The sequence below is a fragment of the Hippopotamus amphibius genome, chromosome 2 (assembly GCF_030028045.1).
Source record: "Hippopotamus amphibius kiboko isolate mHipAmp2 chromosome 2, mHipAmp2.hap2, whole genome shotgun sequence".
Lineage (NCBI taxonomy): Eukaryota > Metazoa > Chordata > Mammalia > Artiodactyla > Hippopotamidae > Hippopotamus > Hippopotamus amphibius.
In genome coordinates this window covers 96,200,823-96,222,609 of record NC_080187.1, presented here as the reverse complement: position 1 = coordinate 96,222,609, position 21,787 = coordinate 96,200,823, and the positions used below count along the sequence as shown (strand labels likewise).

The 21,787-nt window shown below is 36.1% G+C and overlaps 1 protein-coding gene across 5 annotated transcripts in view; it reads left to right on the top strand.

Annotated features, from left to right (window-relative positions):
* IL33 (interleukin 33) overlaps positions 1-21,787 on the top strand; it is a 184,481-nt gene that overhangs the window by 52,434 nt on the left and 110,260 nt on the right. The window contains exon 1 of one of the 5 annotated variants that reach the window (XM_057721415.1): positions 16,634-16,652. The exons of 3 other annotated variants lie outside the window; for them this stretch is intronic. The gene's annotated coding sequence lies outside the window, so the exon portion shown is untranslated. Of the gene's footprint in view, positions 1-16,633; positions 16,653-19,383; positions 19,399-21,787 lie in introns of those variants that run through there. One more of the 5 variants, XM_057721414.1, reaches the window with a different exon arrangement.

The following is a 21,787-nucleotide window of genomic DNA, read 5'->3' as shown; positions in this document are numbered from 1 at the left end:
CCTGTGTCACCTGCCTTGGCAGGTGAATTCTTAAACACTGCACCACCAGGGAAGTCCCCTATGCCCATTTTATTTTTTTTTAATTTTTTTTAATTTTTTTATTTTTTAAGAACTTTTATTGAGATACAGTTAACAGACAATAAACAGCATATATTTAGAGTGTACAATTTGGCATCCCAATCTCCCAATTCATTCCCCCCGAACCCTCCCCGCTTTCCCCACTTGGTGTCCATGTGTTTGTTCTCTACACCTGTGTCTCTATTTCTGCGTTGCATTTCCTCTTTCATAGTTGTTGGCATTTGCCTTATGTATTGAGGTGCTCTTATTTTGGGTGCATATATATTTATAATTGTTATCTCCTCTTCTTGGATGGATCCCTTGATCTTTATGTAATGTCCTTTCTTGTCTCTTGTAACATTTTTTATTTTAAAGTCTATTTTATCTGATATGAGTATTGCTACTCCAGCTTTATTTTGATTTCTATTTGCATGGAATATCTTTTTTCATCCCCTCACTCTCCGTCTGTATGTGTCCCTAGGTCTGAAGTGGGTCTCTTGTAGACAGCATATATATGGGTCTTGTTTTTGTATCCATTCAGCCAGTCTGTGTCTTCTGGTTGGTGCATTTAGTCCATTCACCTTCAAGGTAATTGTCGATATGTATGTTCCTATTACCATTTTCTTAATTGTTTTGTTTATGTTTTTGTAGGTCCTTTTCTTCTGTTTCCCGCTTAGAGAAGTTTCTTTAGCATTTGTTGTAGGGCTGGTTTGGTGGTGGTGAATTCTCTTAGTTGTTGCTTGTCTGTAAAGCTTGTGATTTCTCCATTGAATCTGAATGAGATCCTTGCTGGGTAGAGTATTCTTGGTTGTAGGTTCTTCCCTTTCATCACTTGAAATATATCATGCCACTCCCTTCTGGCTTGCAGAGTTTCTACTGAGAAATCAGCTGTTAACCTTATGGGAGTTCCCTTGTATGTTATTTGTTGTTTTTCCCTTGTTGCTTTTAATAAATTTTCTCTGTCTTTAATTTTTGTCAACTTGACTACTATATGTCTTGGCATGTTTCTTCTTGGGTTTATCCTGCCTGGGACTCTCTGTGCTTCCTGCACTTGGGTAGCTATTTCCTTTCCCATGTTAGGGAATTTTTCAACTAGAATCTCTTCCAATATTTTCTCAGGTCCTTTCTCTCTCTCATCTCCTTCTGGGACCCCTCTAATGTGAATGTTGGTGCATTTAACATTGTCCCAGAGGTCTCTTAGGCTGTCTTCAGTTCTTTTCATTCTTTTTTCTTTATTCTTTTCTGCATCAGTGATGATAACCATCCTATCTTGCAGGTCACTTATTCGCCCTTCTGCCTCAGTTACTCTGCTATTGGTTCTTTCTAGTGTATTTTTCATTTCAGTTATTGTCTTGCCTATCTCTGTTCGCTCTTTAATTCTTCTAGGTCTTTGGTAAACTTTTCGATCTTTGCATCCAGTCTTTTTTCAAAGTCCTGGATCATCTTCACCATCATTATTCTGAATTCTTTTTCTGTAAGAGTGCCTATCTCTTTTTCATTTAGTTGTTTTTCTGGGGCTTTATCCTGTCCCTTCATCTGGTACAAAGTCCTCTGCTTTTTCATTTTCTCTATCTTTCTGTGGCTGTGGTTTTCAGTTCCACAAGACAAAATACTGCTGATACTGCTTGATACTGCTGTCTGCCCTCTTGTGGAGGAAGCTGTCTAGGAGGCTCATGCGTGCTTCCTGATGGGAGGGACTAAAGGTGGGTAAGGCTGGGTGGGTGGAGCTCAGTAAAACTTTAATCTGCTTGTCTGCCAATGGGTGGGGCTGTGTTCCCACCCTGGTGGTCCTTTGGCCTGAGGCCACCTAGCACTGGAGCTCACAGGCTCTTTGGTGGGGCTAATGGCAGACTCTGGGAGGGCTCACGCCAATGAGCACTTCCCAGAACCCCTGCTGCCAGTGTCCCTGTCTCCTCGGTGAGCCACAACTGCCCCCCACCTCTGCAGGCAACCCTCCAACACCAGCAGGTAGGTCTGGTTCAGTCTCCTATGGGGTCACTGCTCCTTCCCCCTGGGTCCTGGTGAGCAAATTTTTTTGTGTGCCCTCCAAGAGTGGAGTCTCTGTTTCCACAAGTCCTGTGGAGGTCCTGCAATCAAATCCCACTGGCTTTCAAAGTCTGATTCTCTGGGGATTTCTCCTCCCGTTGCTGGATTCCCAGGTTGGGAAGCCTGATGTGGGGCTCAGAACCCTCACTTTAGTGGGTGGACTTCTGCAGTATAACTGTTCTCCAGTTTGTGAGTCACCTACACAGCATTTATGGGATTTGATTTTAATGCGATTGCTCCTCTCCTACCATCTCATTGAGGCTTCTCCTTTGTCTCTGGATGTGGGTTGTCTTTTTTGGTGAGTTCCAGTGTCTTTCTGTCGATGATTGTTCAGTAGTTAGTTGTAATTCTGGTGCTCTTGCAAGAGGGAGTCCCCTATGCCCATTTTAAAATCAGCTCTTTTTTTGATGTTGAGTTGCATGAGTCCTTTGTATATTTTAGATATTAATCCCTTACTACATATATCATTTGCAAATATCTTCTCCCATTCAGTAAGTGGCCTTTTCATCTTGTTGATAGTTTCTTTGCTGTGAAAAGCTTTTTAGTTTGATGGCATCCCATTTGCTTATTTTGGTTTGATTTCCCTTGCTTGAGGAGACAGATCCAAAAAAAATATTGCTAAGAGCAATGTCAAAGAGCATACTGCCTATGTTTTCTTCTAGGAGTTTCATGGATTCAGGTCTTATATATAAGTCTTAATCCATTTTGAGTTTATTTTTGTATGTCTGTGAGAAGGTAGTCCAGTTTGATTATTTCGAATGTAGCTTTCCACTTTTCCCAACACCATTTATTGACAAGTGAGGCTGTCTTTTCCCCATTGTATACTCTTACCTACTCTGTCATAGATTAATGGTCCATATGAGAGTGGGTCCATTTCTGACCTCTCTATTCTGTTCCATTGATCCATGTGTTTGTTCTTGTGCCAGTACCATACTGTTTTGATTACTGTAGCTTTGTAGTATATAGTGCATCCAGGGAGTGTGATATCCCTAGCTTTATTTTTCTTTCTCAGTATTGTTTGGGGTCTTTTGTGTTTCCATACAAATTTTAGAATTATTTGTTCTAGTTCTGTGAAAAATATCCTTGGTATTTTGATAGGGATTGCATTGACTCTGTAGATTGCCTTGGGTAGTATGGTCATTTTAACAATATTAATCTTTCCAATCCATGAGCATGGTATATTTTTCCATTCGTTTGTGTCATCTTTGATTTCTTTCATCAGTGTCTTATAATTTTTTAAGCACAGGTCTTTTACCTTTTTAATTAGATTTATTCCTAGCCATTCCTTTAGATGCAATTATAAATGGGATTGTTCTCTTAATTTCTCTTTTTGATAGTTTGTTGTTAGTATATAGAAATGAAACAGACTTTTGTATGTTTATTGTGTATACTGCAACTTTACTGAATTAATTTATTAGTTCTAATAACTTTTTGGTGGCATCTTTAGGATTTTCTATATATAGTATCATTTACCTACAAACAGTCACACTTTTACTTCTTCCTTTCCAATTTGGATGCCTTTATTTCTTTTTCTTGTCTGATTGCTTTTGCTAGGACTTCCAATTCTATGTTCAATAAAAGGGGTGAGTGTGGGCATCCTTCTCTTATTCCTAATATTAGAGGAAATACTTCCAGCTTTTTGCAAGCAAATATGACATTGGCTGTAGGTTTGTCATATATGGCCTTTATTATGTTGAGGTACATTCCCTGTATATCCACTTTGTTGAGAGTTTTTTTTATCATAAATGCATGTTTAATTTTTTCCAAAGTTTTCCTGCATATATTGAAATGATAATATGACTTTTATTCTTCAGTTTGTTAATGTGATGTATCATGTTTATTGATTTTGTGGATATCAAGGCATCCTTGCATCCTTGGGATAAATCCCATTTGATCACAGTGTATGATCCTTTTGATGTATTATTGTATTTGGCTTGATAATATTTTATTTCTTCAGTGACCCATTGGTTATTTATTAGCATATTGTTTAGCTTCCATATATTTGTGTTTTTTTGCAGTTTTTTTCTTGTAGTTGATTTCTAGTCTCATGCCATTGTGATCAGAAAAGATGCTTGATATGATTTCAATCTTAAATTTAATGAGACTTGTTTCATAACCTAGCTTGTGATCTATCCTGGAGAAAGTTCCATATGCACTTAAAAAGAATGTGTATAGCTCTGCTTTGGGATGGAATGTTTGATATATATCTATTAAGTTCAGCTGTTCTAATATGTTTAAGACCATTTTTTCCATATTCATTTTCTTCTGGATGATCTATCCATTGATGTGAGTGGGGTGTCAAATCCACTACTATTATTGTGTTACTGTCAGTTTCTCTCTTTGTATTTGTTAATATGCTGTATGCTTTTAGGTTGGGTGCATATATATTTACAATTGTTATATCTTCTTCTTGGATTGATCCCTTTATCATAATGTTTTATGTCTTTCTTTGTCTCTTATTACAGTCTCTGTTTTAAAGTATATTTTGTCTGATAAAAGTATTGCTATCCCAGCTTTTTGTTTCCATTTTCATAGAATATTTTTTCCATTCCCTCACTTTCAGTCTGTGTCTGTCTTCAGCTCTTAAGTGAATCTCTTGTAGGCAGCATATACATGGGTCTTGTTTTATTATGTATTCAGCCACTCTATGTCTTTTGATTGTAGCATAGTCAATTTACATTTAAAGTAATTATTGATACGTATGTACTTATTGCATCTTGTTAATTGTTTTCTTGTTGTTTTGTAGTTCTTTTTGTTCCTTTCTTCTTCTTTTGCTCTCTTCTTTTTTGATTTGATGACTATTTTTAGTGTTATGCTTGGATTCATTTCCTCTTTTGTGTGTGTTGTTTCAATTACTTCCATAGATATTCATATTTTCTATTTCTCCTTGTGTTTTCCTTGTTTGTGTCTTTAAAGGAACTGGTTTATTTCAGATAAGTTGTCAAATTTGTCAGTACTGAGTTGCTCACAGTGTTCCCTTATTAATCTTATAATGTGTTGACATCAGTACTGATGACCCTCATTCTTTTCTGATATTGATATTATGTGTCTTCTCTCACTTTTTCTTGGCTAGACTGATTAGAGCTTCATCAGTTAATTGATGTTTTCAAAGAACCAGCTTTTGGTTTCATTGATTCTCTCCATTGTTTTTCTTTTAACAATTTCATTTACATCTGATCTAATTTTTATTATATATTTTCTTCTGTTTGCTTTAGGCTTAAATTGCTTCTTTCTTCAGTTTCCTAAGATGGAAGCTAAATAATTGATTTTAAATCTTTATTCTTTTATCAATAATATATAAATCTAATGTTTTAAATCCCCTCTAACCTCTGCTGTTACTGCATTTCACAAATTTTGAAAAGTTGTATTTTCATTTTGATTTAGTTCAAAGTATTTTTTATTTTCTCTTGAAACCTGTTATTTGACCCATGGATTATTTAGAAATGCATTATTTAATTTCCAGATGTTTGTGAATTTTTCAGCTATCTTTCTATTACTTATTTCTAGTTCTATTTTATTGTGGTACGAGAAGGTTGAGAAGAATGTGTATTCTGCTGTCATTGGGAGGACAGTTTTATAAATATCAATTAGATGTAGTTGGTAGTGCTGTTCTTCTATATGCTTACTGCTTTTCTTCTTGCTTGATCTATTTATTACTAACAGAAAGGTATTGAAGTCCTTGTTCTAATAAAGTGGATTTGTCTTTCAGTTCTATCAGTTTTTGTCATATATTTTGACACTTTTTTAGGTGCATACCTATTTAATATTGTTATGTTTTCTCAGAGAATTTGTCATTATGTACTGCCTTCATCATTATGCAATGCCCCTATTCAACCCCGATAATCTTTTTTGTTCCAAAGTCTTTTTTGTCTGGTATTACTATAGATACTCCACCTTTCTTTTGTGTTGCTCTGTCCCTTTACTATTAACTTATTGCCATGATTCTCTACTGATTCCTCCATGATAGTGTCATCTTTTTCAATAGTGACCAGGACCTTCTTCTTGCTCACCATAGTAAAGATGTCTTCAGGAAGCAGCCTTTGGGCTCACCTATCTTCACATGAGCATGTCCAGTGTTAGAATGATGCTTTCTGGAATTTCCTAAAGTTGGTTTCTTGTAAACAACATACAGTTAAGTCTTTTTTTCACCTTGATAATCTCTCTCTTTTAATTGGCATATTTAGAGCATTCACATTTAAAGTGATTATTGATATAGCTGTATTAATATCTACCATGTTTTTAACTGTATTCTATTCATTGCATTTGTTTTTTGTTTCTTCTTTGCTCCTATCTTTTTTTGCCTTTTGTTTTAATTGAACATTTTATATGACTTCATTTTATCTCCTCTATTAACCAATCAATTATTATGTTTAGAAACTGTAGTGGAATTTACAACATACATTTTTCACTAGTCTAAGCCCCTTTTCTATGCCACTTCACATGGGCAGATACCTTAAAACAGAGTATTTCTAATTCCTCCTTCTAATCCCTTGTGATGTTGTCATTCATTTCATTTTTACCATTATAAAATCCAAACCAACTTCAATCAAAATACAGTATAAAATAGAATTAAAAATTAGCAATATTAATTCAATATGCTAGATTTTATTGCACTAAAATCACCATTGGTAAGAATGTGTAGTACTGATTGCTTGTGGCATGGGCTCCTTTGAGTTTGGCATGCATACAGTTTATTTTATTCCTCATGAATCTATCAACTAGCTTCAAAAATTATCAACACATGGCCAGTCTCATCTCATCTATATCATTCTTTTGTCCCCTCTTCATTTTTTTTCATACAATAGATCCTTGTTGGTTATTTATTTTAAATATAGCAGTGTGTACATGTCAATCCCAAACTCCCTAACTATCCATGGACAGAAGAATGGATAAAGAAGTTGTGGTACATATACACAATGGAATATTACCCAGCCATTAAAAAAGAATGAAATAATGCCATTTGTAGCAACATGGATGGACCTAGAGTTTGTCATACTGAGTGAAGTAAGTCAGAGAAGGAGAAATATTGTATTATATCATTTATATGTGGAATCCAAAAAAAATGATACAAATGAATTTATTTGTAAGACAGAAATAGGCTCACAGACTTAGAGAACGCACTTATAGTTACCGGGGGTAAGGGCGGGAGAAAGGGATAGTTACAGAACTTCTTTTAATATTTCTTCTAGTGATTGATTTTCTGTTGTTGTGGGTTTTTTGTTTTGTTTTGGTTTTGTCTGATAAAGTCTTTATTTATCCCTTATTTTTGGAGAGTAATTTCAGTGGATATACAATTGTAGGTTGGTTGTTTTCTTTTCCCCCCAGCACTTTAAATATTTCACTCTACTTTCTTCTTGCTTGCATGGTTTCTGACAAGAAGTCTATTATAATTCTTATCCTTGTTGCTCTATTGATAACGTAGTCTTTTCTCCAAAGATTATTTTAAGATTATCTGTTTTGTTTTTTGGTTTCTGTAGTTTTAATATGGTGCACAGTTATATATGTGGGGTTTTGGGGTTGTTGTTTAGTTTTGTTATTTATCCTTCTTGGTGCTCTCTAACCTTCTTGGATCTGTGGTTTGTCTGGCATTAATTTTGGGAAGTCTTGCTCATTGCTATTTTACATATTCTTCTCTTTGTTCTCACTTTCTTCTCCTTCCGGTACTCTAATTATATGCCTATTACCCCTATTGATATTGTCCCACAGTTGTTCGATATTATGTTCTGGTTTTCTTGTCTTTCTTTTTTTCTCTCTTTGCATCTCAGGTTGGAAAGTTTCTACTGAAATATAGTCAGGCTCACTGAATCTTTTTTCACCCATGTTGAGTCTACAGATGAGTCCATCAAAGGCATTCATCATTTCTGTTACTGTGTTTTTTATTTCTACAACTTCCTTTTGATTCTTTTTTTTTTCATTTTGAACACTTTATTACATGTAATTATATACATTTTCTGTTAATTAAGGCATTTTTAGAGTAAAGTTCACAGCAAGATTGAGGACAAAGTACAGAGATTTCCCATATACTCCTTGCTGGCACATTATCCACATGCTCTACATAATTGATGCATTTGTAATAACTGATAAACTTTCACTGACACATCACTATTACCCAAAGGCCATAGTTTATAGTATAGTTCACTCTTGGTGTTATACATCCTATGAGTTTGGAAAAATGTGTAATGATATGTATCAATCACTATAGTATCATATAGAGAAGATTCACTGACCTAAAAGTCTATGCTCTATTTATCCCTCCCCTCCTCTACCCCTGGCAATCACTGATCTTTTTACTGATTCTATAGTTTTGCCTTTTCCAGAACGCCATATAGTTAAAATTAGATGACATGCTCCCTTTTCAGATTGCTTTCTTTCACTTAGTAATTTGCATTTCAGTTTTCTTCATGTTTTTTTCATGGCTTGACATATCATTTCTTTTTAGTGCTGAATAATATTCCATTGTCTTGATGTACCATAGTTTATCCATTCACCTACTAAAGGACATCTTGGTTACTTCCAAGTTTTGGCAGTTATAAATAAAGCATTCATATGCAAGTTTTGAGGTGAACATAAATTGTGTAAATACCAGGGAGCATAATTAGATTTGTGGTAAGATCATGCTTAGTTTTGTAAGAAACAGTCAAATTTTCAAAGACTGTACCATCTTATATTCCCATTAGCAATGAATAAGAGTTCCTGCTGCCCAACATCCTTTACCAGCATTTGGTATTGTCAGTGTTACAGATTTTGCCCATTCTAATAGGTATGTAGTGGAGTCACATTGTTGTTTTAAATTGCATTGCCCTGATGAGATACGACGTGGAGCATCTTTTCAAACACTTATTTGTCATTTGTATATCTTCTTTGGTAAGGTGTCTGTTAAGGTCTTTGGCCTACTTTTAATTGGGTTGTTTGTTTTCTTATTGTTGAGTTTTAAGAGTTCTTTGTATATTTTTGTTAACACTTCTTTATCAGATGTCTTTTACAAATATTTTCTCAAAATGGATCATAGATCTAAGTGTAAAATGCAAAATTATAATATTTCTAGGAGATAACATAGAAGAAAACCTAGAATAGTTTGGGTCTGGTGATGACTCTTTAGATGTATCACCAAAGGCATGATTCATGAAATAAGTACTGTAATTGATACTGGGTTTCATTAAAATTAAAAACTTCTTCTCTGAGAAAGACAATTTCAAGAGAATGAGGAGACAAGCAATAGACAGAGAAAATATTTGTAAAAGACATCTAATAAAGAACTGTTAACAAAAATATCCTTTTGATTCTTTATTACAGTTTCTATCTCTCTGCTTATATCCTCCATCTGTTCTTGCATGTAGTCTACCTTTTCCATTATAGCACTTAGCAATAATAATAGTTATTTAAATTCCCTGTCTGATAATTCCAATATCTATGTCACATCTGAATCTGGTTCTGCTGATTGCTTTGTCTCTTTAGACTGTGTCTTTTCTTGCCTTTAGAGGATTAATATTAACCTGGTTAGAAATTTGGCTGTTTTAAATATTTCCTGTAGATATTGGTGCCAGCGGCTTCAAATTCCTGCAGTGTCTTTCCTCACCTCTTAACTTTGGTCTTCCCTCAGTATTCCTCCTCAGAAAATCTATAGGTTGCATCTCTTTCAGCTGTGTTCCATAGTTGTTATAGTGCAGCCCCATCAGTGTGGCATAGGGGAGGGGGAGCATTCTACCATCTTCTGATTACATCTCAGTCTTTTAGTGGGTTTATCTCTTCAGGCTGTGACCTTTACAAGTGTTTCTTCAGTGACATAGCTTTTCCATCCTACCTTCTACTTACTTTCGTGGTTTCAGCTTTCCAAATCTATTTTATTGAAGACCTCATGCCTGTTGATTATGCTTTTTTCCCTTATATTAGGTGAGACAGAAAAGCTAAAGGAGACTGAAGTAGAAGGAATGCCTTTCCCAGCTGTGACAAGGCTCTGACATTGTACTTTCACCTCGAGAGCAAGTCTTTATCATGGAGAAGATCCTGGGCATATTTTACAATGGTCACTCCTCATCTTTTCCTGCCAGAGCCACAAAGAATCTTCCTTGGGTTTTTGCTGTGAAAGCCTGGTGGGGTTCCTGGAGGCAAAAGCCACAAAAGTGTAGTGACCTACAAGAGTTTCTCACTTACACACCAGTCCATTAGTCCACATAGCCTCCAGAAATTCATCAAAATTACTAGTTAAGTGTTTTACTAGTTTATGGCTCCAGCAGCTTCTGCTTCAGTTAAGTATATCTCATCTTTTTCTCTCTGGATATACTTGTCTCTCCAGATTTCAGAGTTGTGGTTTGTCCTGTGACCTCAGTTTTTTGATGTGTCCGTGAAAAGTTCTTGATTTTCAGTTTATCTAGACTTTTCTAGTCGTAAGGACAGGAATGATAATTTCTAAGCTCTATACATGATAGAGCTGAAACTTGGAAGTCATTTTTCCTTTATTTATTTTCTTTGATAAACTCAATCTTATAACCCTTTTATTGAATTTTTAAAATTCTGGCTTTCCTGTTTTACTTTTCAAGAACTCTTTCTGGCTTTCTAAGATTTTTAAACAGCATCTTGTTCTTATTTTTTGAGTGCTATATCTGCTTTTATCTTTCTAAGTACACTAATTTTTCATTGGAATTCTAAAGACTTTGTACAAATAAAATTTCCTTGGGTTTCAAATTTCTCTTTCACAATTTAGAATGTTAAAAAAATTACTCTGAGAATAGTTTTGCTTAATTAGAAACATTATTATACTGGAAACCACTTTTCAGGTTTTGTGTTTTTAAATATCTAGTTATCTCTTAATGGATATTATATCTATCAGAGACCAAAAACCTCAGTTAAATTTAAAAACTTTTATAGTATGGACTAAGAAGTGGACTAACTATTCACAACATGTGGACAGCTCTCTTTAAATCTTTGTAGGTTCTAACAGATGTACAAAGTTCAAAACATCTGGCCAAGGAGAAATTATTAGGCTGCCCTTGAGTGGAAGAAGTTAGCATTGCTGTCAAAGAAACAATTCTTTTTAGTTCTTACAGGTGAAGATTGCAATTCTTAAGTTGTTTTGTTCTGTTTTTCAAATAACATTATAAAATGTCAATGAATCCCCAGCTCAAGATAATGCTACTATTTCCTTAAAACATTTTTTTTTTTTTTTTGTATTACGAACTTCTGGTAAAAACCTTAAAACATCTTTTAGATAATTCATCATTATAGACTCTTCCATGGCAGGTGTCCAAACTAGATATCTGGCTATTCTGTAGTCTAAAACACAGGATTGTTTACCTCTACATAAAAAGCTTCTGTCAATATTAATACTATTAGTTCAAAACTAGAAAGAAAAACTGCTGTTACTATCATCTGGAATTTGTTGGGTCCTATTACATGCCAGATACTAGTCTAATCTTCAAAGATAACTAGTATTATACTCAAATCACAGAAAAAGGAAACTGAAGCATTGAGAGGTTAATGACTTGCTCAAAGTCATAGAACCAGATCAGTGGGAAGCCAGAATTCTCACCCATGTCTTTCTGGTCAACGTCCACTCCCCATACCTTCTTTTTCTAAAAAATTGATTAATTAATTAATTAATTTATATTGGCTGCATTGGGTCTTCGTTGTTGCACAGGCTTTCTCTAGTTGAGATGCATGGGCTTCTCATTGTGGTGGCTTCTCTTGTCGTGGAGCATGGTCTCTAGGTGCTCGGGCTTCAGTAGTTGCAGCACACAGGCTCAGTAGTTGTGGCACACGGGCTTAGTTGCTCCATGGCATGTGGGATCTTCCCGGACCAGGGATCAAACTCATGTTCCCTACATTGGTAGGTGGATTCTTAAGTCACTGTGCCACCAGGGAAGTTCCCCCTCCCCCATACCTTCTTTACTTCCAGATTTGTGCCCATTTTTAGGGGTCTGTTAACATTGTGAATGATTTTGTGTAATTTTTTGTTCATGATCATTTTCCCATTTAGTCAAGAAATTTCTATTTTAAGATCTATCTAAAGTCTTCAGAATTAGTATTTTTGATATCTGTATAAAATATTTTTGATGTCTGTATATAAATCTTGCTCTGTTTAAGTAGTCTTGTTATGTGTAAGACTTCACTGGAGAAGATTTCCATGGAAGTAAAGAAGTCAGTCACAAGTGCAAGGACCAGGAAAACATACCCTACGAAATCCTCCATTAGTCTTCTTTACTTACCAAGGCTTCTGTGACACTGGACTGACCTTGAAGTGGAGGAAGAGGAGTCAGGTGATACCTGAGTTTGAGAACTACCATAACAAGTCAATCACTGTGACCACTGGAAGCATGAGTCATAACTACTAAAAAATGGCTAAGCTTATCCAAACAATGACCTGAAATTAAGCACTTAAAAACTATCATCTCCTAAGAAATAGTCACTAGCTTCCTGACAGAGTAGTCACCAGCTCCCAGTGAAATTAGAGGAAGGCAGTGAGTAAAGAAGCCTCCGTGGAGATAAGAAAACACCAATGGTCATAGCTGACTGTGATTATCAAAATAATCTGGTATTTAACCTAGTAACTGAGACCTGTATGAATCATGGAAATACAGACATGCATCCAAAATGTATCCAAAAAGGCCATGCTTCCTCTGAAAAAAGGATGACTAAATGGCAATTCCATGAGAACCTAAAACTCCAAACAGCTGCTGAAACACTTTCTCAAATATAAAATCTAAATAAATTGATGTATTTTAGTAGAGCAAAGAAATATTGGGTTGGCCAAAAAGTTCCTTGGTTTTTAAAATAAAAATAAATGACACATTTTTCATTTTCATCAAGAATTTTACTGAACAACATATTCACCATTTTGTTCCAGTACCTTCTGTCATTTGTCAGGCAACTTCATAATTCCATCTTCCCAAAAATTTTTATCTTTTTGAGCAAAGAACTGGTTCAGGTGCCTTTTACAGTCTTCTAGGGAATTGAAATTTCTTCCATTAAGAGAATTTTGTAAAGACCGAAACAAATGGAAGTTCTAAGGTGCAATGTCTGGTGAATATGGCAGGTGAATCAGAACTTCCCAGCCAAGCTATAACAATTTTTGCCTGGTCATTAAAGAAATATGCGGTCTTGCATTATCCTGATGGAAGATCATGCATTTCCTGTTGACTAATTCCAGATGCTTTTCGTCAAGTGCTGCTTTCAGTTGGTCTCACTGGGAGCAGGAGTTGTAGGAATTAATCGTTTGGTTTTCTGGAATGAGCTCATAACAGAGGACTCCCTTCCAATCCCACCATATACACAACATCACTTTCTCTGGATGAAGACCAGCCTTTGGTGTGGTTGCTAGTGGTTCATTTTGCTTGCCCCATTATCTCTTCCATTCCACATTATTGTACAGTATCCACTTTTCATCTCCCATCACAATTTGTTTTAAAACTAGAACGTTTTCTTTACCTTTAAGTAGAGAATCGCTTGCAGAAATATGGTCAAGAAGGTTTTTTTTTTTTTGCTTAACTTGTGTGGAAGCCAAATACCAAAGTGATTAATGTAAACAAGCTGGTACAAATGATTTTCAATGCTTGATTTGGATATTTTGAGTATTTGGCTATCTCCCGCGTAGTATATAACATTGATTGTTCTCAGTTAATGTCTCGATTTGATTGGTCTCAACTTCAACTGGTCTTCCCAACTGTGGAGCATCATCCAGTGAGAGATCTCCAGCATGAAACTTCACAAACCACTTTTGACACATTTGATCAGTCACAGCACTTTCTCCATACATCAGACAAACCTTTTTTTTGCATTTTTACATTTCTTGAAATAATAAAGCATAATATGCTGAAATTTTCTTCCATCTTTAATATTAAAGTGGTTACACAAAAGTTCACCAATTTTGATCTTTTTTTAATGCATGCTGATATGACAGCTGTCACAATACAATCTAACAAAAATGTTTTGAATGAAGTTAAAGACACCTAAGTGCTACTGGAGCCATCTTGCAGAAAAAAAGCAACAAACATTTTGGCCAACCCAATATTTAAATTTGTGTGTGGTGTGAGTTATAATCATATTTTATGTCAATATTGCTTCTTAAATTGGAACTAATTTCTTGGTATCTCATCATTTCAGCTCCAGAGAAATGTAGTGCTGTGCCCACCTAATTGAGACAAGCTGGTTCTCTACAGGGAGAAGCAAATTAGCTTAGAAGTCATGGATTATCCATTAACTGTGACATGGTGGGGTGGGGATGTCTTGTAGAGAGACGCTTTGGGCATTGGGAAGATGATACTGTGTCTAACTTTTAAAAATCAATAGAGTCCTTTTGAAGATGTGGTACATATATTCAATGGAATATTACTCAGCCATAAAAAGGAATGAAATTGGGACATTTGTAGAGACATGGATGGACCTAGAGACTGTCATCCAGAGTGAAGTAAGTCAGAAAGAGAAAAATAACTATTGTATATTAACACATATATGTGGAATCTAGAAAAATGATACAGATCAAGCAGTTTGCAAGGCAGAAATAGAGACACAGATGCAGAAAACAAACATATGGACATCAAAGGGGGAAAGTGGGGTGGGGTGGTGGGGGGTGGGTATGTTGGGGTGGGATGAATTGGGAGATTGGGATTGCCATATATATCATTACTAATAAGAAAAAAAACTTCAAGTTGTACACTTTAAAAAAATAATAAATTTATTTATTTATTTATTTATTTATTTATTGGCTGTGTTGGGTCTTTGTTGCTGCACACAGGCTTTGTCTAGTTGCAGTGAGCAGGGGCTACTCTTCATTGTAGTGTGCTGGCTCCTCATTGCTGTGGCTTCTCTTGTTGCAGAGCACAGGCTCTAGGCCTGTGGGCTTCAGTAGTTGCAGCACACGGCTCAATAGTTGTGGTTCATGGGCTTAATTGCTCCGCAGCATGTGGGATCTTCCTGGAGTAGGGATCGAACCCCTGTCCCCTGCACTGGCAGGCGGATTCTTAACCACTGTGCAACCTAGGAAGTCCTTGTACACTTTAAATATACGCAGTTTATTGTATGTCAATTATATCTTAATAAAAGTCCTTTAAAAAATCAATAGAGCCCTTTGGAAGATTCTGCCTCAATTTAAAGGGGCCTTTTAATCCAAACTTGGCATCCAAATAATCACTTCTCTCTCTTATGTTTTAAATAATGGCTATATTGAGGTATAATGCATATATCCTAAAACTTACCCTTTTAAAGTATACAATTCAGTGGGTTTTTTTGTTTTTTATTTTTTTGTATATTCAGAGTTATGCAACCTTCACTATCTTATTCCAGAACATTTCCATCACACTAAAAAGAAACCTCATACTCATTTGCAGTCATTCCCCATTCTTCCCCCCATGCCCACACCTGCAGAGCTGGGCAACCACAAATATAGTTTCTGTCTGTCTGGATTTGCCTATTCTGAACATTTTATATAAATAGAATCATATAATATGTGGCCTTTGGACTGGGCTTCTTTCACTTAGTATAATGCTTTCAGGAAACCATTTGTCTCTAGCATTCATCTTCTGGGCAGTTTTCCAAGGTGTTCCTGCCTTGCCCTGGATCCTGTGTGCTCTCTATTCATGTGTAAACTTCCATGGCGTGCTTAAATCATTCCTGTCAACTCTGAGTCTTCCCAGCCGGCTGTTTTTCTGGCTGTGTCCGGCTGAGGCCCAGCTCTACCTACCTGACTCTACAGAGAAAAATCCCAGTCAGATGCCATGCACTCCAAGAGTATGCAGAAACTCCATGGGAATGAGACAATCTGCTACTTCCTGTGATTTCCCAAGAAATACAATAGGACATAAAATGTATTTGGAATTATAATTGTTAATGAAATCTCCTTGAGATTTCATTTCATTTCTTTTCCAAACAATGCTTATAGTTTGATCAGTATAACACAGTAATACACATATCTTTGCTTTGCCAAATGGTTAAAACACTTTACACAGTTTGTAAAAAATATCAGACAACCGATAAAGTTAAAAAGTAAATAAAATAAATATGAAAATAAGTTGGAAAGCATCTATCTAATTGTTTCATAGTTAACCATTCCCCCGTTCAGAAATAAGGATAACTTTTATTTTCTACTTTTTGTATTATCCTTTTCTTCACTTATTTCAAGTATTATTTAAGGATCATGCTTTCTCTTTTTTTAATCCACCATACGAGTTTTTGTTTTGTTTCTATTTTACAATTATGATGATATTAAAACAATTTTTAAAGGAAAAATATCCATCCATAATCCCCCACACACCTAGTAAAATTGTTATTTTTTCTTCATTTTTACTTTTTTTTCCCAGAAAACATATTTTTTGGTTAATTGCCTGAAATAACTATAATACATTTCCCCCTGTGTTTTGTAGGAAAATTTTAAGAAACCCCAATCAAGTTTCTTTCAGGTTGCTTGTAGGTCTTTTATGGGTTTATGCTTACAAACTCAGGAATCTGATATATTCTATTTCACGTGATTACTATAACAAAATCTCCTTTCCACATGGGCCTTTCTGTGGAGCTTGTCACAACATACCTGGCTGGCTTTATGAGAAAGTAGAAGCAAGAAGGTAAGAAAGAATGCCAGCAAGAGAACATGCTCCCTTGTTCCTTTTTTGCAGGTACATTTTCTCATAGCTATAACTCAGGTTGCATCTATTTGTGTTCTTATTTTTCCCTTTAACCCAGTTACTTTAACTTATCCCATGTATAATACGATTAATTTCAAAGGCTCATAAACGATTGTTCTATATTTTACATATGTTTTACTTACACATTTTTTATTTGGGGGCTAATATGGTTGTTTCAAATTTTTCAAAAGTATAATTTGGGTAAGGGACATGTTGAAACTACCAGGTAGAAGAAATGAAGCAGACCTTGAGCATGGTCAGGCCCCATACACTGAGTTTTAAGACTCTCCATTAAATAAAGGGAGACTAAGTCTGCCCTGGGTTTAGGGCCTAGAAGTAGTAGGTAGGACATATGGAGGAAGGCCAGGACTTCTATCTAATGTCAGAAGGTATTGAAATATTTGGGTCCCTCCTCAGATCCTAGGGCTACATCAGTGGAGAGTATTACAAGATCATCTTTCCTCTGCTATCCACTTTCTTCCTGGTGATTCCTCCCCAGGAGTAGCCCCAAACTTGGATTGACTGGGTGGCTGCTTGATGGCTAACCCATGTCCAGGTCATTCTTCCCAAGGGTTGGTAGAAGAACTGGCCCATCTGCAGTGAGCAAGCTTTTTCTTTAGGGAAGAAGCACTATGGTTCTCAGAAAACTTGGATTTGACAGCACTGGCAGAAATGGAGCAGGAACAGAGTCAGTAACAGTTATTTCTTGTTATCTTCTGAAGACAACTTATCATCTCTTCTGCAACTCTGCCTGACTCCAACTCTTCCTCCTGGGTTCCCTAATTTTGGGCAAGCCCCATTATTTATCCTGTTACCCAAATTGCACACCTGGATGTCCACATGTCACTGTCCTCTTCTGACCAAGTATTTTCTTATGCACATATGAACATTACAATAAATAATCTAATCCATGACTAAATATTGTCAAGTGGTTAAAGGAATTACTGAATAAGTGGACTGACAGTTTTTAAAGGTTTTTCTCTGTGCAGATGGCTAATAGGTACATGAAAAGATGTTCATCATTGCTAATTATTAGAGAAAAGCAAATCGAAACTACAATGAGGTATCACCTCACACTGGTCAGAATGGCCATAATAAAAATATCTACAAACAATAAATGCTGGAGAGGGTGTGGAGAAAAGGGAACCCTCATGTACTGTTGTCAGGAATATAAATTGATACAGCCACTATGGAAAACAGTATGGAAGTTCCTCAAAAAACTAAAAATAGAGTTGCCATATGATTCAGCAATCCCACTTCTAGGCATATATCCAGACAAAACTATTATTTGAAAAGGTACATGCACCCCTATGTTCATAGCAGCACTGTTTACAATAGCCAAGACATGGAAACAACCTAAATGTCCATTAACAGATGAATGGATAAGGAAGATGTGGTATGTATATACAATGGAATAGTACTCAGCCATAAGAAAGAATGAAATAATGCCATTTGCAGCAACATGGATGAACCTAGAGATTATCATATTAAGTGAAGTAAGTCAGAAAGAGAAAGACAAATATCATATGATATCACTTACATGTGGAGTCTACAATACAACACAAACGAACATATTTATGAAACAGAAACAGACGCACAGACATGGAGAACAGACTTCTGGTTGCCAAGGGGAAGGGGGGAGGCGAGGGAAGGATCAGGAGTTTGGGATTAGCAAATGCAAACTATATATTATTTACAGGATAAATAAACAACAAGGTCCTACTGTGCAGCACAGGGAAGTATATTCAGTATCCTGTGATAAACCATAATGGAAAAGAATATGAAAAAGAATATATATATATACATATATATATATGTATATATATATATAACTGTTACTTTGCTGTACAGCAGAAACTAATACAACATTGTAAATCAACTACAATAAATTTTTTTTATGTGAAGAATGTTTATTTTTTTAACTTTTTATTTCATGTTGGGGTATAGTTGATTAACAATGTTGTGTTTCACGTGTACAGCAAAGTGATTCAGTTACACATATACATGTATCTACCCTTTTTCAAAATCTTTTACCATTGAGGTTGTTACATAATATTGAGCAGAGTTCCCTGTGCTATACAGTAGGTCCTTGTTGGTTTTTAAAGTCCATTTTAAAATCCATTTAAAAAAAAAAGATTTTTCTGTGTGCAGAATGTGGAAAACTGTAGATATTTATGAATACATTTATTACTAGATGCTTCCATGTATATTGTTTCAATTAAAATAATTCTGACCAAACATGGTTCACTTCAGATTGCTTGTGGTTTTCACACGATGTCCACAACCACTAGCAACTTTTGGTTCATTTCTGACTGAAGACAGTGATTCAACTAGGCAGAATGTTCTTTTGGTGTGTTTAAAACTTTAATATTTAAAAAATATTCTAATCTGGTTTCTCTTACAAACAAATAGTAAGGGAAAAAAGAGAAGAAGGTGAACTGTAGAAAACCAGAGAGACTCGAGAGATGTAATGAGAAATGTTGGGATCCTGATGTGAACAAACCAAAGATAAAAAAAATGTCTGAGACAGGGGCATCTGAATCATGACTGGATATTTTATAATATTAAAGAATTAATGTTATTTTTTAGATGTGAATTGTGTTTTTATGGTTTTTTTTTTAATTTTATTTATTTATTTGGCTGCGTAGGGTCTTCTGCTGCAGCGAGCGGGCTTTCTCTAATTGTGGTGAGTGGGGGCTACTCTTCATTGTGGTGTGTGGGCTTCTCAGTGTGGTGGCTTCTCTTGTTGCAGAGCATGGACTCTAGGTGCATGGGCTTCAGTAGCTGCAGCATGCAGGCTCAGTAGTTGTGACACCTGGGCTCTAGGGTGCGTGGGCTTAAGTAGTTGTGGCACGTGGACTCAGTAGTTGTGGTTCTTGGGCTCTAGAGCACAGGCTCAGCAGCTGTGGTGCATAGGCTTAGTTGCTCTGCGACATGTGGGATCTTCCTGGACCAGGGATTGAACTCATGTTCCCTGCATTGACAGGCAGATTCTTAACCACTGCATCACCAGGAAAGTCCCTGTTTTTATGTTTTAAAGAGTCCTTCAGAGAAAGACAAATACTGCATGATATCACTTATATGTGGACTCTAAACAAGTTGAACTCATAGAAACAGAGTAGAATGGTGGTTGCCAGGGGCCGGGGGAAGGGGGGTGGGAGGGAATGTGGAGATATTGGTCAAAGGGTATAAACTTGCAGTTAAAAGATGAATAAGTCTGGGGTATCTAATGTACAATGTACAGCATGGTTACTATAGCTAACAACGTTTTATTATATACTTTAAAGTTGCCAAGACAGTAGACCTTAAATGCTCTTACCACCACCACCACCAAAAGAAAAAAAGGTGATTATGTGAGGTGATGAATGTGTTAACTAACCTTATTGTGGTAATCTTTTCACAATATATATGTGTCAAATAATCACATTGTACATCTTAAACTTACACAATATTATATGTCAATTATATTCAATAAACCTGGGGAGAAAAAAAAGAGTCCTCACCTTTTATAGAAACATAATGAAGTATTGACAGATGAATTGAGATAATGTCTGAGATTTGCTTTAAATAATACAGTAGGGTGGTGGGGGTGGCTGGGTGAAAAGTGGATGAAACATGACTGGTTCACTGGCAAACTGTTTGCCTGGCCATAACTCCTCATGTTCCTACTCCACCTTGAGACCCCGATTTTCACCACTTCATGGCTACCCTCCTTTTGACTTCACCCTCTGCTGCTAACTATCTCAGTTATCAATTCAGAGGTAGCAGGAACTTGAAGCCAGACGCCCCTTCTCTTCTATAGTTCGATCTGACAGTTCAGATTACTCTTTGCAGGACAGAAATTATTCTCTCCATGCATTCGACAGGCTTAATTTAGCACAGCAGCTTTCAAACGTCTTTCACAGCAGAAACATTTTCGCAAATAAAATCTTAAATAAACTTAGATATATAAACATATAAAAGTGGAGCCACTCTAATTGATCACTTATCTAGGAAAACATTCTATGCTGGTTCATATTCAAGAAAATGCATGTTCTAAAATAAGCCAAGAGGGATGACAGATGCAAGGCTGCATCAAAGTAGGGCTTTTCCTAGAAATGTTGCTGGACTGAGCATGGTGAGAAATGAGGGGAGAGAAGATACAATGAAAAGTCTGGAGTCAGGCTTTGGGCACAATTTCGGCAATAGCCAGCGGTTCTTTTCTTCCTGATCTCCTGTTGTTGGTGAAGTTACTTTGCACAACTTTATCCTCACCTTGGGACCCACTCTACCCTTGCTCATTATGAATGTTTGCTGATCCTATGTAACCACGCAGAGGCATGTCTCACTCAGGCTGTCCCCAGTCATGACCATGTACCATTTTTCCTAGGACAGAAGGTTTTATTTGCTGGTGATTAAAACCTGATTCACAGTGAGTCTCACACCAACATAGGTCATGATTTACAAAAAGTCTGCAAATTTCCTTATTTCTAAGAAGTGGATAGTTTTTTCTTGGCCAGGTTTAGAACAGCTTACCATGTATGGGAGAGTCCTTTCTTTGGGAACTTCTATTTTAGTAGGTGCTAAGCTACCTGGTAGAATCCATGGTTTCCTCCTTTTAGAAGCATCCCTGGAGTGTGCCACTCAGAACTCAAGATTCTTTGCCAAAAAAATGGATGGAGAGGAAGTCCATAGATAAGAATCCCAAAGGCTTAACTTTCTTAATATTTATTAGTGCTTTACGTTCATACATATCTGCAACTTTTTTCATTCCTAATTTTAACATATATTCATCAGCTGACAAATTTGGCTATAGTAAGTACCCGGTGAGGTCAACAAAGTGGGGACTCAATATTATTAGTTGTGGTTGAGCTTTTTGTTTTTAAAAAACTTTATTTTAAAAAGTTTTAGATTTACTGAAAAGTGTTACTGTTATTATATGTAGGTTAACTACATATAATCCTTGTGTTAAGGGCACAGGAGACCACAGTTATCCTCTTAGAGTCAATCACTCAATCTTGCCCCTTTCACCAATTTCCCAATCTGTAACACTGGCCAAATCACTTTGGATTTTTTGACTAGCAAATCCCACTAAC